Here is a 10,026-nt window from a genome sequence, read left to right as displayed (position 1 = left end):
TTCATAACATCTGGTGTTGCTCCAGCAGCAGGCCTGGCACCCAGCGGTGCTTCCAGGACGTAATTCTTCTGTGCAGCAATGAGGATAATCCTCAAGTTATGGACCCAGTCCGTGTAATTGCTACCATCATCTTTCAACTTTGCTTTCTCAAGGAACGCATTAAAATTCAACGGAACAACAGCACGGGCCATCTATCTACAATCAAACATACATAAGCAAGATACTATCAGGTACTAAGTTCATGATAAATTTAAGTTCAATTAGTTAAATTACTTAAAGAACTCCCACTTAGATAGACATCCCTCTAATCCTCTAAGTGATCACGTGATCCAAATCAACTAAACCATGTCCAATCATCACGTGAGATGGAATAGCTTTCATTGGTGAACATCACTATGTTGATCATATCTACTATATGATTCACGCTCGACCTTTCGGTCTCCGTGTTCTGAGGCCATATCTGTATATGCTTGGCTCGTCAAGTATAACCTGAGTATTCCACGTGTGCAACTGTTTTGCACCCGTTGTATTTGAACGTAGAGCCTATCACACCCGATCATCACGTGGTGTCTCAGCACGAAGAACTTTCACAACGGTGCATACTCAGGGAGAACACTTCTTGATAATTTAGTGAGAGATCATCTTATAATGCTACCGTCAATCAAAGCAAGATAAGATGCATAAAAGATAAACATCACATGCAATCAATATAAGTGATATGATATGGCCATTATCATCTTGTGCCTGTGATCTCCATCTCCGAAGCACCGTCATGATTACCATCGTCACCGGCGCGACACCTTGATCTCCATCGTAGCATCGTTGTCGTCTCGCCAATCTTATGCTTCCACAACTATCGCTACCACTTAGTGATAAAGTAAAGCATTACAGCACGATTGCATTGCATACAATAAAGCGACAACCATATGGCTCCTGCCAGTTGCCGATAACTCGGTTACAAAACATGATCATCTCATACAATAAAATTTAGCATCATGTCTTGATCATATCACATCACAACATGCCCTACAAAAACAAGTTAGACGTCCTCTACTTTGTTTGTTGCAAGTTTTACGTGGCTGCTACGGGCTTAAGCAAGAACCAATCTTACCTACGCATCAAAACCACAACGATAGTTTGTCAAGTTGATGCCGTTTTAACCTTCGCAAGGACCGGGCGTAGCCACACTTGGTTCAACTATAGTTGGAGAAACTGTCACCCGCAAGCCACCTATGTGCAAAGCACGTCAGGAGAACCGGTCTCGCGTAAGCGTACGCGTAATGTCGGTCCGGGCCGCTTCGTCCAACAATACCGCCGAACCAAAGTATGACATGCTGGTAGGCAGTATGACTTATATCGCCCACAACTCACTTGTGTTCTACTCGTGCACATAACATCAAACCATAAAACCTAGGCTCGGATGCCACTGTTGGGGAACGTAGTAATTTCAAAAAATTTCCTACGCACACGCAAGATCATGGTGATGCATAGCAACGAGAGGGGAGAGTGTTGTCTACGTACCCTCGTAGACCGAAGCGGAAGCGTCGACGCAACGTAGAGGAAGTAGTCGTACGTCTTCCCGATTCGACCGATCCAAGCACCGTTACTCCGGTACCTCCGAGTTCTTAGCACACGTACAGCTCGATGACGCTCCCCGGGCTCCGATCCAGCAAAGCTTCGGGGATGAGTTCCGTCAGCACGATGGCGTGGTGATGATCTTGATGTTCTACCGTCGCAGGGCTTCGCCTAAGCGCTGCTACAATATGACCGAGGTGGAATATGGTGGAAGGGGGCACCGCACACGGCTAAGGAACGATCACGATGATCAACTTGTGTATCCTAGGGTGCCCCCCTGCCTCCGTATATAAAGGATCCAAGGGGGGTGCGGCCGGCCCTAGAGGAGGCGCGCAGGAGGAGTCCTACTACTACCGGGAGTAGGACTCCCCTCCCTTTCCTTGTCCAAGTAGGAGAGGTGGAAGAAGAGAAGGAAAAGGGGGGGCGCCGCCCCTCCCTCCTTGTCCAATTCGGACTAGGGGGAGAGGGGGCGCGCGGCCTGCCCTGGCAGCCCCTTCCTCTTCTCCACTTTAGGCCCATGAGGCCCATTAACCCCCCCGGGGGGTTCCGGTAACCCCCCGGTGCTCCGGTTTTATCCGAAACTTCCCCGGAACGCTTCCGGTGTCCGAATATAGTCATCCAATATATCAATCTTTATGTTTCGACCATTTCGAGACTCCTCATCATGTCCGTGATCACATCCGAAACTCCTAACTAACTTCGGTACATCAAAATGCATAAACTCATAATAACTGTCATTGTAACGTTAAGCGTGCGGACCCTACGGTTCGAGAATAATGCAGACATGACTGAGACAAATCTCCGGTCAATAACCAATAGCGGGACCTGGATGCCCATATTGGCTCCTACATATTCTACGAAGATCTTTATCAGTCAGACCGTATAACAACATACGTTGTTCCCTTTGTCATCGGTATGTTACTTGCCCGAGATTCGATCGTCGGTATCCAATACCTAGTTCAATCTCGTTACCGGCAAGTCTCTTTACTCGTTCCGTAATACATCATCTCGCAACTAACTCATTAGTTGTAATGCTTGCAAGGCTTATGTGATGTGCATTACCGAGAGGGCCCAGAGATACCTCTCCGACAATCGGAGTGACAAATCCTAATCTCGAAATACGCCAACCCAACATCTACCTTTGGAGACACATGTAATGCTCCTTTATAATCACCCAGTTACGTTGTGACGTTTGGTAGCACACAAAGTGTTCCTCCGGCAAACGGGAGTTGCATAATCTCATAGTCATAGGAACATGTATAAGTCATGAAGAAAGCAATAGCAACATACTAAACGATCAGGTGCTAAGCTAATGGAATGGGTCATGTCAATCAGATCATTCACCTAATGATGTGATCCCATTAATCAAATAACAACTCTTTGCTCATGGTTAGGAAACATAACCATCTTTGATTAACGAGCTAGTCAAGTAGAGGCATACTAGTGACACTCTGTTTGTCTATGTATTCACACATGTATTATGTTTCCGGTTAATACAATTCTAGCATGAATAATAAACATTTATCATGATATATGAGGAAATAAATAATAACTTTATTATTGCCTCTAGGGCATATTTCCTTCAGCTTTTCCTATGGACTCAATGTGATCTTGGATAACTAAAATGTAAAATGAAGAGTCTTGAGCTTTTCAGCTTGAGCCAATCCTTTGTCCTTAGCATTTTGAGGGTTCCACTTTCACCATCCATGCCATGCCAATCATTGAGCTTTCCTGAATTAATCATCTTGGAATAGCATTAGCTCAATGAGCTATATGTTGTTATGAATTACCAAAACCACCTAGGGATAGTTGCACTTTCAAAAGCCTCAAATATGTGGAAAACAGCATACATCCCATCTGCCATTATTTCTAATAATTTACAGCCCATTTGCTAATTCTTAATGTTTTTTTGGAGCCCATATTGTTTTTGTTAGCATTACAGCCCATATTGTGGCAACGGTTAAAAAATTATACGAAATTTTGCATATTTCGGTGCGGTCTGAACTGTTTTTAATCCCAAAATTTTGACTCACATTCAAACTGATTTTAAAAATAAATGTATATCAATATAAAATCCAACAAATTCTCCACGCATAAAAATTAATGTCATTTAAAATCTTGAAATGAAAAAAAGATATTTGAAACTAATTGCCGGTTTGATGTGTTTTAAAAATGTACAACCCATTTCTCATTACTGAGGGGCCATTTTCTCGGCCAGCCGAATGAAAGCTCTCCTCGTCTTGAAAGATTTGCAGTCCAACAGGCCTGACAAAGCGACTTACTTGGCAAATCACAAAAAAACTGGGCTGTGGCCGTGGACCTATGCTCGTAGACGTGGATTGGGTTTGAGTGTATTCATGACAGATATGAGATTGTTAATTAATGGTTAAACTTAAGGTGGCAACTTAAATACACATCTGGGTGGATTGAGGCACCTGGGTTTCCCAGTGATTGCCTGTATTTTTTGGAAATCCCGGGGTACCGTGTGATTCTCCTATGGATTGCCACCCAGGCTCAAAGGGATCATAAGATTATTCATGCTAGAAACTTCCGTGTGCAGCCACAAGCTATTATGGGCTCTAGCATAGTTGATTAAGTTGTGTGAACTCTTACAGTGGTAGACTACCAGATGTAGGGGATGTAGGAGTACCGGTCTACCCATCGTAAGGTGCTAACGCTTCTGAAAGACTGTGTCTCGGTCATCCGTTTCTCAAACACCATGTAGTGCGAGAAATCCAACGGAGGAGATCGAGTCTTGTGGGGAAAAGTGCACAAACCTCTGCAGAGTGTACAAACTAATCATGGTTAGCCGTGTCCCCGGTTATGGACATCTTGAGTATCTGGTTCTTGGATTATCATGTTGATCTCATCACTCTATATAATTAATTTGTTGGGTTGTTAACTTTTAATTGGGATTGAGAGGGGGTTTACCTTCTCAATATTTTCAACCAACATAGTTAAATAAAATATATTCCTTTGCAGTAGGGAAAAATTGTCTTTTCGCAAAAACATTATAACCATAGAGCTTTTCCACCAGCCAAATATGCATGTAGTGATAGTTATTATTCATCATTATCCTATGGTGTGAATTTTCCAGTACATTCAATGTACCGACCCTTTGTGGCTGCAATGTCTCATGTTGCAAGATTTTCTTACGACGAGTAAGTGATACGTTAGGGTTACGATTTCTACACTCAACTTTGCCGTTGGTGTTGATGGGAATCCAAACCTTGTTACTTCCGCTATTTGGATTGAGGTAATAATAGTTTACGTTACTTTATACATGTGATTTACCTCTGTTATAAATCCTCAAGTACTGTGTGTGTCAGCATACCGATCCAGGGATGACACTTAAGCACAGAGACTTGACCGTCTGAGGTCGGGTCGCTACATCGGCCTGGTAGAAGTCGAATGAGGTTTCACCTCAAGTACTCGGAGAAAGAAACTGCTAAGGCCCCTCGGCTGATCATCCGCGGCGCCTCACCAGCTTCGGGGACTACTGTCGGAGTAATGGGCCATGGGTAAGCTAACCCGAGGCCCAGAACCTTTCAAGAGATCGGGGCTGACTGCACCCCTCAAGACGCCAAGATGAAGAGCCGCGTTCTGGAGGCCGGCTGGAGGAACAGCCGACTGCCCGCATGCGGCCGAGTCCTGGAGGCGAGGTCAAAGACAAGCCGACTCCTACCTGGCGGCTTCCAGAGAAGCCGGCCACGGGGAGTCGGCCCACGGCACCAACAAAGCCCATGCCCTCATCAAGGGGGACGGGACGGGGAGTGGCTACAGTGAAGCCCACTCCCTCCCCTTTTCAGAGGCTGGCGTGGCTACAGTGCGCTGCACCAGCGGAGATCTCCGTCCGGCGCGGCACTGTTCCCATGTCGTCCATGACATCAGCACCAGTGGGCGGAGTCCTGCACCCACGACGGCCTGTCAGTATGGCCCCAGGGCGATGGGCCCTACCAGACAACGAGAGTCCAGAAGACGGCAAGAGCACTACCAGTCGGACCCGACGGGAGTCGGCCCCCAGGAGTCGGCCTGCCCCTCCCACGGGTCCCACGCGCCATTAACCAAACGAGACGGGGAGTGGCTACAGTGATCGCCCGCCAGGCGGCGAGGCTGTAGCCGCGACCCCATAACCGAGCCTGCGTCATTAGAGGCACGGCTACAGTAATCAGCAGCCGGCAAGACCCACAAGCGGCGAGTACGGCATATCGGCTCCGTACCGGACCAGTCGGCGGGGCCCACCAGTCGGCGGGCCCCAGCAGTCGGCGAAGAAGCCGGCAATCGAAGAGACTGATGGCTGGGCCCTGCGCCCAGCCGGATTACCATTGTACCCTTGGGGGTAGGCCTATATAAACCCCCCAGGGCACCCATGCAAAGGGTTCCAACCCATTAGTACTAGATCAGATCATATAGGAAGGAGAGAGCTAGCCTTGCCTTCTCTTACCTCTAGCATACAGCTCGAGGAGCAAACCTGTATTCACTTTGCCTTAGTGATCATGCCTCCTATGAGAACCCCGAACCTGGGTAAAGTACGCCGGCATTTGTGTCTACGCCTCATCCCACTTCCGGGCACCGGCGACGTTCTACTCGCTCCCACCATGATAAGCCATCCTTTGGCATATGTCGCACCCAACCCCCGACACTAATTACCCTGCTTATTGGGGTTTTCTATTGCATACGGTTACTCAGACAACACCGTGGGCGATGAACTCAAACAACCCGCACGGTTTCTAGAAAGTAGGCGTGTTCGATCAACGAACAATCACACACGGCTTCCGGCAGCGAACTGTTTGGCCACCTTGCACAAACGCTTCCACACAAAGAACTGTGTGTGATATACATACCTACGGAAATGTTTTTCTAGGATTCATTGTGTGGGATGTACATACCTGCGGAAATGAATTTCTAGGATTCACCATGTGGGATTGATATGTCTCCAACGTATCTATAGCTTTTGATTGCTCCATGCTATATTATCTACTCTTTTGGGCAATATTGGGCTTTATTATCCACTTTTATATTATTTTTGGGACTAACCTATTAACCGGAGGCCCAGCCCAGATTTGCTGTTTTTGCCTATTTCAGTGTTTCGAAGAAAAGGAATGTCAAACGGAGTCGAAACAGAACGAAATCAACTGGAGAAGTTATTTTTGGAAGGAAAGCTACCGGATGGACTTGGACCCCACGTCAGGAGAGAAGGGAGGTGCCCACGAGGGTGGGGGGCGCCCCCCCTAGGGCGCGCCCCCTGCCTCGTGGGGCCCCCGAAGCTCCACCTACCAATCTATCCCCCTAGGAGCATGCGCGTAGTGCTTTGGTTTTTGATGGCTTGTAGATTTTTGCAATAAGTATATGAGTTCTTTATGACTAATGTTGAGTCCATGGATTATACGCATTCTCACCCTTCCATCATTGCTAGCCTCTTCGGTACCGTGCATTGCCCTTTCTCACATTGAGAGATTGTGCAAACTTCGCCGGTACATCCAAACCCCGTGATATGATACACTCTTTCACACATAAACCTCCTTATATCTTCCTCAAAACAGCCACCATACCTACCTATTATGGCATTTCCATAGCCATTCCGAGATATATTGCCATGCAACTTTCCACCATTCTGTTCATCATGACACGTCCATCATTGTCATATTGCTAGCATGATCATGTAGTTGACATCATACATGTCACTCTTGATTCATTGCATATCCTGGTACCGCCGGAGGCATTCATATAGAGTCATACTTTGTTCTAGTATCGAGTTGTAATCATTGAGTTGTAAATAAATAGAAGTGTGATGATCATCATTCAATAGAGCATTGTCCCAAAAAAGAAAGGCCAAAGAAAAAAAAGAAGCCCAAAAAAGGGGCAATGCTACTATCCTTTTTCCACACTTGTGCTTCAAAGTAGCACCATGATCTTTATGATGAGAGTCTTGTTTCACTTCATATACTAGTGGGAATTTTTCATTATAGAACTTGGCTTGTATATTCCAACAATGGGCTTCCTCAAGTCTAGGTCTTCGTGAGCAAGCAAGTTGGATGCACACCCACTTAGTTTCTTTTGTTGAGCTTTCATACATTTATAGCTCTAGTGCATCCGTTGCATGGCAATCCCTACTCCTTGCATTAACATCAATTGATGGGCATCTCCATAGCCCATTGATTAGCCTCGTTGATGTGAGACTTTCTCCTTTTTTGTCTTCTCCACATAACCCCCATCATCATATTCTATTCCACCCATAGTGCTATATCCATGGCTCACGCTCATGTATTGCGTGAAGGTTTATAAGTTTGAGATTACTAAAGTATGAAACAATTGCTTGGCTTGTCATCGGGGTTGTGCATGATGAGAGCATTCTTGTGTGACGAAAATGGAGCATAACTAAACTATATGATTTTGTAGGGATGAACTTTCTTTGGCCATGTTATTTTGAGAAGACATAATTGCTTAGTTAGTATGCTTGAAGTATTATTATTTTTATGTCAATATGAACTTTTGTCTTGAATCTTTCGGATCTGAATATTCATACCACAATTAAGAAGAATTACATTGAAATTATGCCAAGTAGCACTCCGCATCAAAAATTCTGTTTTTATCATTTACCTACTCGAGGACGAGCAGGAATTAAGCTTGGGGATGCTTGATACGTCTCCAACGTATCTATAATTTGTGATTGCTCCATGCTATATTATCTACTGTTTTGGGCAATATTGGGCTTTATTTATCCACTTTTATATTATTTTTGGGACTAACCTATTAACCGGAGGCCCAGCCCATTGTTTTATGCCTATTTCAGTGTTTCGAAGAAAAGGAATATCAAACGGAGTCGAAACAAACGAAATCAACTGGAGAAGTTATTTTTGGAAGGAACTACCGGATGGACTTGGACCCCACGTCAGGAGCAAAGGGAGGTGCTCACGAGGGTGGGGGGCGCGCCCACCAGGCCCCTGCCTCGTGGCCCGAAGCTCCACCGACGTACTTCCTGCACCCATATATACCTACGTACCCTAAAACTTCCAGAACAGAGAATAGATCGGGAGTTCCGCCGCCGCAAGCCTCTGTAGCCACCAAAAGTCAATCGGGACCCTGTTCCGGCACCCTGCCGGAGGGGACCCTCACCGGTGGCCATCTTCATCATCCCGGCGCTCTCCATGACGAGGAGGGAGTAGTTCACCCTCGGGGCTGAGGGTATGTACCAGTAGCTATGTGTTTGATCTCTCTCTCTCTCGTGTTCTTGATTTGGCACGATCTTGATGTATCGCGAGCTTTGCTATTATAGTTGGATCTTATGTTTCTCCCCTCTACTCTCTTGTAATGATTGAGTTTCCTTTGAAGTTATCTTATCGGATTGAGTCTTTAAATTTGAGAACACTTGATGTATGTCTTGCCGTGCGTATCTGTGGTGACAATGGGATATCACTGTGATTCACTTGATGTATGTTTGGTGATCAACTTGCGGGTTCCGCCCATGAACCTATGCATAGGGGTTGGCACACGTTTTCGTTGTCTCCGGTAGAACTTTGGGGCACTCTTTGAGGTTCTATGTGTTGGTTGAATAGATGAATCGAGATTGTGTGATGCATATCGTATAATCATACCCACGGATACTTGAGGTGACATTGGAGTATCTAGGTGACATTAGGGTTTTGGTTGATTTGTGTCTTAAGGTGTTATTCTAGTACGAACTCTAGGGCTGTTTGTGACACTTATAGGAATAGCCCAACGGATTGATTGGAAAGAATAACTTTGAGGTGGTTTCGTACCCTACCATAATCTCTTCGTTTGTTCTCCGCTATTAGTGACTTTGGAGTGACTCTTTGTTGCATGTTGAGGGATAGTTATGATCCAACTATGTTATTATTGTTGAGAGGACTTGCACTAGTGAAAGTATGAACCTAGGCCTTGTTTCCTATCATTGCAATACCGTTGCTCACTTTTACTTGTACCTTGCTGTTTTTATATTTTCAGATTACAAAAACTATATCTACCATCCATATTGCACTTGTATCACCATCTCTTCGCCGAACTAGTGCACCTATACAATTTACCATTGTATTGGGTGTGTTGGGGACACAAGAGACTCTTTGTTATTTGGTTGCAGGGTTGCTTGAGAGAGACCATCTTCATCCTACGCCTCCTACGGATTGATAAACCTTAGGTCATCCACTTGAGGGAAATTTGCTACTGTCCTACAAACCTCTGCACTTGGAGGCCCAACAACGTCTACAAGAAGAAGGTTGTGTAGTAGACATCAAGCTCTTTTCTGGCGCCGTTGCTGGGGAGGTTAGAGTGCTTGAAGGTATATCTTTAGATCTTGCAATCGAATCTTTTTGTTTCTTGTTTTATCACTAGTTTAGTCTATAAAAGAAAACTACAAAAAATGGAATTGGTTGCCTCATATGCTTCATCTTTTTAATATTTTCGTGAAAGATGGAAAGGAAATAATTGTGCCAA

This window comes from Triticum urartu, chromosome 7, assembly GCF_003073215.2.
Source record: "Triticum urartu cultivar G1812 chromosome 7, Tu2.1, whole genome shotgun sequence".
Lineage (NCBI taxonomy): Eukaryota > Viridiplantae > Streptophyta > Magnoliopsida > Poales > Poaceae > Triticum > Triticum urartu.
The sequence above is the reverse complement of the archived record's forward strand: the minus strand, read 5'-3'. Positions refer to the sequence as shown.